Source organism: Urocampus carinirostris, chromosome 16 (assembly GCF_059441175.1).
Source record: "Urocampus carinirostris isolate Australia breed hairy pipefish chromosome 16, RoL_Ucar_1.0, whole genome shotgun sequence".
In the NCBI taxonomy this organism is placed as follows: Eukaryota; Metazoa; Chordata; class Actinopteri; order Syngnathiformes; family Syngnathidae; genus Urocampus; species Urocampus carinirostris.
The window spans coordinates 19,595,011-19,606,645 of NC_142364.1; positions in this window are offsets into that span (position 1 = coordinate 19,595,011).

Here is an 11,635-nt window from a genome sequence, read left to right on the forward strand (position 1 = left end):
TTGCCACATTTCAGACTTCAAACATAAAGATATAAAACTATCATTTTTTGTGAGGCATCAACAATAAGTGGGACACAATCATGAAGTGGAACACACTTAAATGGATATTTTTTTTTAACAAATAAAAAACGAAAAAAGTGGGTGCGAAATTATTCAGCCCCTTTACTTTCAGTGCAGCAAACTCTGTCCAGAAGTTCAGTAAGGATCTCCGAATGATTCAATGTTGATCTAAATGGCTAACGGTGATAAATGGAATCCACCTGTGAGTAATTAAGTCTCTGTATAAATGCACCTGCACTGTGATAGTCTCAGAGGTCTGTTTAAAGCGCAGAGAGCATCATGAAGAACGAGGAACACACCAGGCATGTCCGAGATACTGTTGTGGAGAAGTTTAAAGCTGGATTTTGATACAAGAAGATTTCCCAAGTTTTAAACATCCCAAGGAGCACTGTGCAAGCAATAATATTGAAATGGAAAGAGTAGCAGACCACTGCAAATCTACCAAGATTTTCATCTCATAAAAGGAGAAAACTGATCAGAGATGCAGCCAAGAGGCCCATGATCACTCTGGATGAACTGCAGAGGTCTACAGCTAAGGTGGAATCTGTCCATAGGACAACAATCAGTCGTATACTGCACAAATTTGGCCTTTATGGAAGAATGGAAAGAAGTAAACCATTTCTTAAAGATATCCATAAAAAGTGTCATTTAAAGATTGCCACAAGCCACCAAGTATTACCTCAATGGAGCTGAATAATTTTGCGCAGTTTCGTTTTTTATTTGTTAAAAAAGTTTAAAACATCCAATAAAGTGTGTTCCACTTCATGATTGTGTCCCACTTATTGTTGATGCTTCACAAGAAATTACAATTTTATATCTTGATGTTTGAAGTCTGAATTGTGGCAAAAGGTCACAAAGTTCAAGGGGGCCAAATAGTTTCGCAAGCCACTGTAGGACGCCACCTCCAGGATTTGTTTGTGATCAACAACTTGAACATTTAATGGAGGGGTTTAATCAGCAAGTTTGGCCCCTGATTTATATTTTAACGTTATATCGTGCAAATGAGAAACATGCATCCATTTAAAATTCCTTTCTCAGACTGCGAAATGTGGTCTTTGTTGTCGCGTGCGCTCTAAAAACAACAGCGAATCAAAAGTAAGCTTTGAAAAACATAAGCAACCAATTAAAGCAGACGAATGAAAAAAGTCTGTCACAGTGTTAGAGTTAAGATCTTAGGCCCAAGCACGAACCCGGCCTGAAATTCCTCAAATGATAATCATGAGTTGGGGCTTGAACTTGGCTTCTCTCTCACTGACTTTTTAAGAAAAATATCCACTCATTTTTTCTGAGTTTCCTTTTTTTGTGGAGTATTTGTAGTGTGCATGCTGCACTGCGCGAATGCTTCGCCAAGAAAAGGAAACACTATTTGTCGGTGCATGTGGGACACAAAGAAGCAAGCGCGCACAAATACAATTTGTCCCTAAATTCCATCCATTATCTGCACCGCTTATCCTCAGTAGGGTCACGGGAGAGCTGGAGCCCATCTCATCCACAGAGACAGACAACTCACTCGCTCATTCACACCTAGGGACAATTTGGACCGGCTAATTAACCTGCTATGCATGTTTCTTGGAATGTGGGAGGAAACCGAAGTGCCCGGAGGAAACCCACGCATGCACGGGGAGAACATGCAAACTCCACACAGGAAATTTAGATCTCATGACCTCAGAACTGTGCGGCACACGCGCTAACCACTGCGCTGCTGTGCTGCCTGTCCCTGCCTGTCCCTGCCTGTCGTATTTTTACGACCCTAGGGCGCACCGTGTTAAAAGTCGCAGTCATGGTAGCTGGTTCTATTTCTGTATTTACGATGCGTGGGTGCCCTCTGCTGAGGCAGCGTTACAACACAGACGGCATATAGGTGTTCGTATAGAAAAATACAGTGAAAGTAGACTGAGTCTGGTTTTAGTTTATTTAAGTATAAAACACATGGATGAAAATTTTTCAGAGTTCATTTTTCAGCTTCGTCTACTCGCGAACCGTCGATTCAATCATCTTCGATTCTCTCATGGTTTCTCGGTTTCCATGTTCTTCTATGAAGCGTAGAGATCAACATACCATGGAGGACGAAAACATGGAAATCAATTTTTTGGAGAGGACGTCGTTGGGCGTCGCCCCAAAATATACGCAGAGACAGAAATATGTCAGAAAGGGAACGTACTTTATTGCATCCCTTCATTCATTCAAGCCATGTTCGAAATTTGTCCAAGAGACGCTGGGCTTTATACTGTGTTCAAAAAGTGTTTTTTTTCTCAGAATTGAAGGTGCATTTCCGGCCCCGACTCGCTCAGTCAACAACTTGTGACTTCTTGTATCAACTTTATCTCATAACATCCTGCCAGATGTCTATCGTCAGCTCGAAGGCTGCTGACTTACAGTTAATCCACAACACATTCAACAGAGGGGGAGGGAGGTTTTGGATTTACTTAATATTTGGGGGGATAACAATAACTTTCAAATTGCTAGATACACTACTACATTAGCATCCATGAGTACTTCTGCAAACAATGGTTTGCGTGTGATATTACGTGTCCTCTTCTGTACAAGCGGGACACTTGTCGCATTGACACAGAAGAAGCATAGAAGTCACAGGACATCTAATTTATTTTGAAATGTGAACAATCCCCCAAAAATATCAGATTTCACCCAAAAATCAGAGTTGAACATTAAGTTCTACAATGTGAACCTAGCCTTATATACACACCCACTTTTCACTCTTTAGCAGTGACGCCCACATTTCTCACACAGCCTCTTGGTGTCCTTAGCTACGTCCGCCCACGCAATTTGAATAAAGTCTGACACTTTTATTTGAAAATACGGTAACTTGTCGGACTCGGGTCAGGTCGAGCTGGATTTTTTTAGGCCTGATCTTACCTCTACACACAGGAGTTAAACATGAAAAATATTAATAACTCGAAATTTTCAAAGTAAAATTAAAAAAACTGTGCAAAAACATTTGTTTAAAAAAAACTGAATTTAAGAAAATGCACTTGCAAATAATATCAAAGTTCACGGATCCCTTAACCGCCAGAGTCATCAGGGCATCACTTCCTGTGGTGTGTCTTGGGCAAATGCAGCTTGGCGGCACCCATCCATTTCCTGGTGTGTTTTTTCCCGGTAGGAGTTTGCTCCCCCACATGAAAAATATACTACTGATTTCCATGGTTACCAGTAGCAGGAGAAACCTCCTGGTCCGACTCAGATGCAGCACCTTCATCATCTGGTCCTCGCTGATATTCGGTTCAAAGCGCTCGTATAACGCTCTTCAAAAATGAGCTAGACCTCGGCATTGACGGGCAGTAGGTATAGTCAGTTCACTAGGGGAAAACTATTTTGTTCCGAAATGATGAGTATCAAATTGTCTAATACGCGTTGTTTCAACACCATTTTTACAAAGTCATATCTTTACAGCCATACCAATACCAACATTGATACCCCCTGCAAGTATTATACCTTTCATAGGGTAGAAATCTCTGGTATTGGTCTGATATCTATTACCAATAATCAGAGGTGGGTAAAGTAGCCAAAAATTGTACTCAAGTAAAGTACTGTTACTTCAGAATAATATTACTCAAGCAAAAGTAGTCCTCCACATACTTACTTGAGTAAGTAAAAAAGTACTTGGTGATAAAATGACTCAAGTACTGAGTAACTGTAGCAACGTCATATTTATTGTTTTTTTTAAACAACCAATCAGATCATCAAATGATCAAAGTCCATCCAATCAACATTAAATACATTTAATTTAAAAGTAGATTAAAATGATCAACGTAAATCCAAGTGCTTTCATAAACAATAAAATAAAAATAGTATACCCAATACTTATCTAAACAGGCTCTGCAAGCAGAACAACAAGCTAGCCCATGAACTCGAACAAGGGAGACATTGCATATTGTAGCTGCTTTTTGGCACCCTTTTTCGGGGACCATGCTTTTGACGTGAAGTTAGTCATGAGCTAAAACAGGAGGAGAACCCAAATGCGTGACGTTTCTCACACAAGCTTTTATTTCACGGGAAATGGGGCAGTCATGCACGTTGACCCAAACGGCAGTGATCCGGCGATCGTTGAGCGGAAGACGTAAGGCGGCAGTCTGGTGTGGAATGACAGGAAGTCAGCAGCCGACGAGATTGATACCAATTGCACGAGCGGTTATCGGACAGAAGGGGTCGATACCGGACAAGACGGGACAGACAGGGTATATATCAAAACTGGATATCGAAATTAAACAGGACAAACTAGACGAGAACAATACCGGACAGAGTCAAAACCCACGTGTTGTGGGTGCAGAGGTTCGTTGACAGACTGACCAAGGGTAAGTGAGAGCACTGAGATTAAATAGAAGGGAAGCCAATCTGTCAACGAGCTGCAAATGGCGCCACACGGGCGGGGCCAATTGGGCGCAATGGCAACCGTGACAATTAGTTTACAAAGCCTGTTTTTACACACCATTTCAATTTTCAAAGCATATTTAATATATTGATCATAATGTGTTGTGGTTTGTTTATATTCAACACAACTATGAAAACTTTGCATTTATTTGCGATTGTTTATGACCAAGTATCACACATTGGTCTTAAGACCATGGTTTGACCTTAATTTTCTTGTCATTTTTTTTTATTACTTACTGTATGTTGATGTTTCGATACAATAGGTGTACTGTATTCACTTTCTACCATAGTGTAGCGAAAGTATAGGCCCACCAGGAACTGTAATTTTGCCACATGTGAAGTAGAACTAAATTATTTCAATATTTTTATTTACAATGAAAAAAAAAACCCTAAAAAGTGGGTGTTTCAAAAATATCACCCCCCTGTCATCTCAGCTCAGCCAACTGACTCCAGAATTTCCCTGATGACTTCTGAGTGATCCAATGTCAACCTCAACAACTAACAATGGCAAACAAAGTGCATTAGGCCCAAGGTTTAAATGCACCTGTTCCGCGATAGGCTCAGAGGTCTGTGAAAGCAGACACTGGAGAACACACAGCATTATGAAGACTAAAGAACAGGACAACATTATGGAAAAGTTCAAAGCAGAAATGGGATACAAGAAGAATGTTGCCACATTTGAGCAATTCCCGAAGCACTGTGCGAGAAATAGTTTCGAAATGGAAAGAGCAAAAAAAAAACACAGCAAAGCTACCAAGACCTGGCCGTCCCTTTGTGATTAGCAACGGAACTAAAGAAAGTGTCGAACCGGGTCCCTTTTAAACATAAACTTAAAGGTCAGACATGTGACCACCTGTAGCAATTGTGCTGTTTTATAATACAGTGGAACTTCGCTAGTTCGCGGTTCCACTTTTGCGGGTTCAGAGCTTCGCGGGTCTAAAAGATATACCTTACCTTCTTAAAATCATTTATTGACTTGAGCAAGCGCGAGCTTATGTCAACTAAGGACACAGTGTGGACACTCTTATTATGAAGGGGAGGAGGAGGCCCTGCACAATGCTTAGTCATGGTGAGTTACAGCTTCGCTCACCTCCCCTTCCTTCAACTCCTCCTACCTCACCCCATTCTTCTGTGGCGCTGTTTATCATGGAGGAACTCGGCGACGCGATGTAAGTATATTCTCTTCTGTCACATTTCATCTCAAGTTTGACTTTTTTATACCAAAAGCGAGCAGTTGTTTGTACTACCTAAACACGGCTAATTGTGTGTGGTTTCGTGTATTTGTTTTAAAAGCCGTTCGATGCCGCTAGCTAAAGTATGTTGTTATTGTCAGAAGGTAGCTCTTTCACTTTCATTAAAATGAACACAGACCATTTTTTTCCCAAAACGCTTCACAAACACTCATCAAATATCACATTTTCACAGTTTTTATTTTCAATATGTAACCGGTAGTGTTAACAAATGAAATAAGCTGCGATGGCTGCATGTGGTTGAGAGCGATTGATACGATCATACTTAATTGGTTCGTAGTGGTTTTGCCCCAGTCCTATTCCGTGTAAATTGATAATGTAAGACATGGCTACACTTGTGGGTCATGTTTAGGTATAGTCAGTTCCAGTGTGAAGAGTCTGGATGAGTCACCCAATAACTCCTTGCCATCATGCAAGCGATCACTTCGGTTTAATGGCAGGGGGGTATACTTGATACCTGTATACATTTTTTTTTTTTGAATGATTAAAGCTTGGAAAATCTTTTTGTATCCAAATCCAGTTTTAAACTTCTCAATAATATCTCGGACCTACCTGGTGTGTTCCTCGTTCTTCATGATGCTTTCTGCGCTTTAAACAGACCTCTGAGACTATCACAGTGCAGGTGCATTTATACAGAGACTTGATTACACACTGGTGGATTCTATTTATCACCGTTAGTCATTTGGATCAACATTGAATCATTCAGAGATCCTCACTGAACTTCTGGACAGAGTTTGCTGCACTAAAAGTAAAGGGGCGGAATAATTTTGCACACCCACTATTTCGTTTTTTATTTGTTAAAAAAGTTTAAAATATCCAATAAAGTGTGTTCCACTTCATGATTGTGTCCCACTTATTGTTGATGCTCCACAAGAAATTACAGTTTCATATCTTGATGTTTGAAGTCTGAAATGTGGCAAAAAGTCACAAAGTTCAAGGGGGCCAAATAGTTTTGCAAGCCACTGTACATTAGAATGGCTTAAAACTAACAATGAAATTGTAATAACCTAGACAAAGGCCAGACCTCAATCCTATAGAGCATTGTGGAAAGATCTGAAAAATAATGTGCACAAACAATTACCATGAAACCTTTAAGGAACTTGAGCTGCTTTGTAAGGAAGAATGGGCACATAATTCTCTTTCAAGATGTGCACAATTTATAGAGACATACCTAAAATGAGGTTTTACTAAGTATTAACTCAAAGGGGCAATCATTTTGCAATACCTACTTCTCAATTTTATTGGCACAATATAAAATGTTAAACACATTTGGTTTCTTTTCATGATTCTGTCTCACATGTGGTTGATTCTTAGAAAATATTTTGAGTGTTTTATCTATTAGTTTCAAGCCTGAAATATGGCAATATGTCGAAAAGTAATACTTTTGCAAGGCTGGTTGTCTGAAATCTGAGGAACTGTCTTTTTATAATCGCACAATAAACAAGAGCCGGCATTTGCCTTCCGGGAAGACTTAAAGCTCCATTTGGGCACTCGCACGCCATGTTTTGCAAAGTAAAAGCGATCAGAGGATGGAAAAACAACAGAGCCGGTTGTTAACAGACATTTCTGTTTGATGAAATCACTAGAACTGATTTTTTTCCTTTTTACTGGCGGCAAAGGGGGAAACGGATAACAGATATGCTCTTGTTGACGATATTTCATTATGTGAAGCTCTTTTGTTGCAACATTGACTGGACGAGTGCCCTTTCTAAATGCAGTTTAGTTTTTTTTTACTTGATGGCTTTTGATACGGATAAAAATGTAGATGTGAGTTTGTGATATGCTTCTTAGTATTTTGAGGAAAATATCCAATTGTATGGCAGCATACGGCCCGCGGGCCAGATCCGCCCCTTCGCATGATTTAATCCGGCCTTCTGCAAGTCTCTTACTCATTTCTATCAAAGGTTATGAATTTTTAATTATTTTTTTATGAATGGAGACCCGTTATAGCCAGTTGTGTCAGAGACTGGTATTGGAACTGCTCGGTCCCTGACCGGAAGGCGATACAGAGGGTAGTGAAAACCGCCCAACGTATTACTGGGGCATCACTTCCTGCCATCGGGGACAACTACAGCGTTGTCTCAGGAGAGCTACAAACGTAATAGAGGACTCCTCCCAACCTTCCCTCCTGCCCTCTGGGAGGCGCTACAGGAGCCTACGAACCAGAACCACTAGGTTCAAAAACAGCTTCTTCCCCACAGTTGTCTTCCTGCTGATTTCTGCCCCCCCCCCTCTAACTGCCCCACACCCTCCCTCGATCCACACTCCCTCTGCTGAACTCTGTCCCATTTTACCCCCTCTCCACACACCTGTCTGTACATACTTGTACTGTACATTTTTTTTAATCTTACATATTTTTAGCCTTTTTATAGTCAATAACCAATTTATAATCTGTACATACTATCTATATATCTATATAAGATTTGTATTTATTGCAGTACCATGTCCTTCTTACATAGCACTATATATACAGTATATGGTTCACTCCTGCACTCTTATTCACTAATATTTATACGCTGCTATGCATTTCTGGTTGGATGCTAACTGCATTTTGTTGTATTTGTGACTTGGGCAATAAAAATATGAATCTAATGTACACTTAGTTGTATTGGTAGGTTGATTACTGTATTGCTTTTCTTTTGTCATTTTTCAGATTAAAATATGAAGTATAAAATATCTTTTAATAACCTATTTTCCTTCAATCACAGCATATCGTTTAGCTCCTCAGTGGCTTTGCTTTGCCATTGCATTTTTGCTTGCATTAGTTTGGTCTAGATCAGGGGATGGTGTCATAAGAGACGGCTCAGCTAAAAAGTCTCTGTAGTGCGAAGTGGAAGGAGAAGAGGACGACGAGGTGAGCGGAGAAGATGAGGTAAAATTTTGGACTATTTGATAAAGTTTCAGGAGCGAGCAGAGAGAGTGGGAAAGGTGAGATGGCACAACATTCATTTGGACAGGTAACTTAAAATTAGTTTTACCTGGTTATATCAGTATCAGAAATTATTTTCCCCCCATTTTATTAACACTCCACTTATTGAAACATAAATATTTTGTTTGTTTGTTGTACATGATTCAATTGTTTGTTTGTTTGTACATGATTCAGATTGAATCGTTTCTTGTACATGATTCAATTGTTTGTTTGTTTGTAAATGATTCAAATTGAATCGTTTCTCCGGCGCCGTCACGAATGGCAGCCACTCCAGCAGCTCCCGTGTTATTTTCGATTGTTCTCAGTTATTTTCGATTGTTCTCAGCTTAGGGATGCTGCTGGAAAAGTGAATTTCCCTTCGGGGATGAATAAAGTATCTATCTATCTATCTATCTATCTATCTATCTATCTATCTATCTAATGTAATGTAATCTAATCTAATGCTCCTTCTTGCCAGTAGAGGGCAATAAAGATGTATAAGAGCTGACGTCCGTCCATGTTTGGGACTACCGGTACTTATATTTGTGTAGAGAACAACTCTCTGTAATGAATAATAATAAAACAAAGCAGTGTTCAAGAATAACCAACCAAATACTTGAATGGCATTGTTGAATTAGCTGCTCCACAGGATATGACACCTGATACTGATGCACAGTTTCAGGAGCCAGCAGCAGGAAGTAGACTGCAGGAGTGCAGCGGGAGAGAGAGGGGTAAAAAGTGTGATTCCACGACATTTGTTTACACGGATCATTAAAAATGAGATGTATCTGGTTTCATGTTAAAGACGATATTGTGCAGTTTTGTCCCAGGTTTAGTAGGCCCAGCCTGGTAGTTGTATCTAATGTTATTAGATAGATAGATAGATAGATAGATAGATAGATACTTTATTCATCCCCGAAGGGAAATTCACTTTTCCAGCAGCCAATCGAAAATAACACGGGAGCTGCTGGAGTGGCTGCCATTCGTGACGGCGCCGGAGAAACGATTCAATTTGAATCATGTACAAACAAACAAACAATTGAATCATGTACAAGAAACGATTCAATCTGAATCATGTACAAACAAACAAACAATTGAATCATGTACAACAAACAAACAAAATATTTATGTTTCAATAAGTGGAGTGTTAATAAAATGGGGGGAAAATAATTTCTGATACTGATATAACCAGGTAAAACTAATTTTAAGTTACCTGTCCAAATGAATGTTGTGCCATCTCACCTTTCCCACTCTCTCTGCTCGCTCCTGAAACTTTATTAAATAGTCCAAAATTTTAGATGTTAAGTATATTTTGTCCATCACTACTTACTTAATAAATCCAAATTGTTTGATGGAACTCTCCATAAGAAGCAATCTTAAGACAAATTATATTATGGGTCCACAAAAGACTGGAAACGTTTCAACCATGTTTTACCCATTCACCGTGAAAGCTTTCTTTATTGGTGATTGAATTAAAATCAGTTTGATAATTAAAAGCAAATATATTTTTATAAGTAGCCCCCCCTCGAGTTTGTTTATTGTGAGGAGTTGGTTTAGATGTAAACCTCGATTTATTCAACTGTTAAAATAAATAATTTGTGAACATATTTCATGCCAAACGTGAAAATCATGTTTTCTATTGTTTGTGAATAAATGTGCTGTGCTTGGAAAAGATCCCTTTTCATCTGTGATAAATATTGACAATTTGTGACTGATCCGGCCCACCTGAGAACATAAAGTCTGGATCCAGGACCCAAGCCAAACCGAGTTTGCCATGCCTGTGTTATGGCCATTCGAGGCATACTCATGACGTCCCATAAATTTTTTTCTCCATTATATCGCCAACAATAAACCAGCCTTTTTTAACCAGTATGCAGTGAGACCTTGGCTAGTGTGCCGGAGAAAACTGCCCAATTTTATCTTTTAAAAAAAAGCATGCCATTGTTCAGTATCTTTGCTTTCTTCCAATGATCAGCAGAGTAATTATAAGATTCATCCATATAAATAGGTGGCAGCAGTTTACATTTTTTTCTTTTTCTATAATAATTATTTGCTTTAAAGGTAGTTGATTGGTTGGTTGAATTAATCCCTTAACCACTAAGGTCACCATTTCCTGTGGTGTGTCTTGGGCAAGTACAGCCTGGTGGTGCCCATCCACTCGAGGTCAACACATGTTTCCACCCGATCTCAAACCGGGGACTTTTCGCATGTAAGGCGAATATGCTAGCCACTGCACTACAGTTCATAAGTTAGTAGATATATTATATTTATGACTAAATTTTGTTCCTCTAGGAGTATACTTTTATGGCTTATTTTCTCCGATGAAGCCATTTTAGATTTCACTATAAAGAATAAAAGATTATTGTTATTATCTTATTTTACTTGAAAACATAATAAACAAAATAGTTGGGAACGTGGAAAAAAATACCTTTATTAATATGGCAAATAATGTTTGCTCATTTTGAAAAACATTGTGTATTATTTAGTGCCTCATTAATGTAAAAAAAACTGCATTCATTTAAAAAAAACAATCTTGATATGAATGATGAGCAAAATTACATAAACTATTATATAAACGTGTGTTTTTTTAAATACTGGTAGGTCAAAAAAATGTGCATTCATTATACATATTGTAAGCCTCACCTAATAGGAGCTGAGATAATTGTCCATCATCATGCTGCTACGGGTACCCCCAAAACTTTGTAAATGGCTGGGCAAAAATATGAAGGGAAAATGGAGTCTTTATAATTTGTATTCTTCATTGTGCTTTGTAGCACTCATTTCCTGTTGGACTACACAATGCAGTGACATCTAGTGGTCAAATATTACATAGTGAGCCTTTGAATATTATACTGGTTGTTTTTTCTAGATGAACAATATAAAAACACAGCAAAACTTGGAAAAACGGGTTAGAAAATAAAGACAAATCCAAAATGAAAGGAAAACGATGAAATAACCTGGGTAACATGATATTTCAAGCTTAGAAAACATGAAAATGCTGCATGAAAATCAATTTTCAAAAGTATGC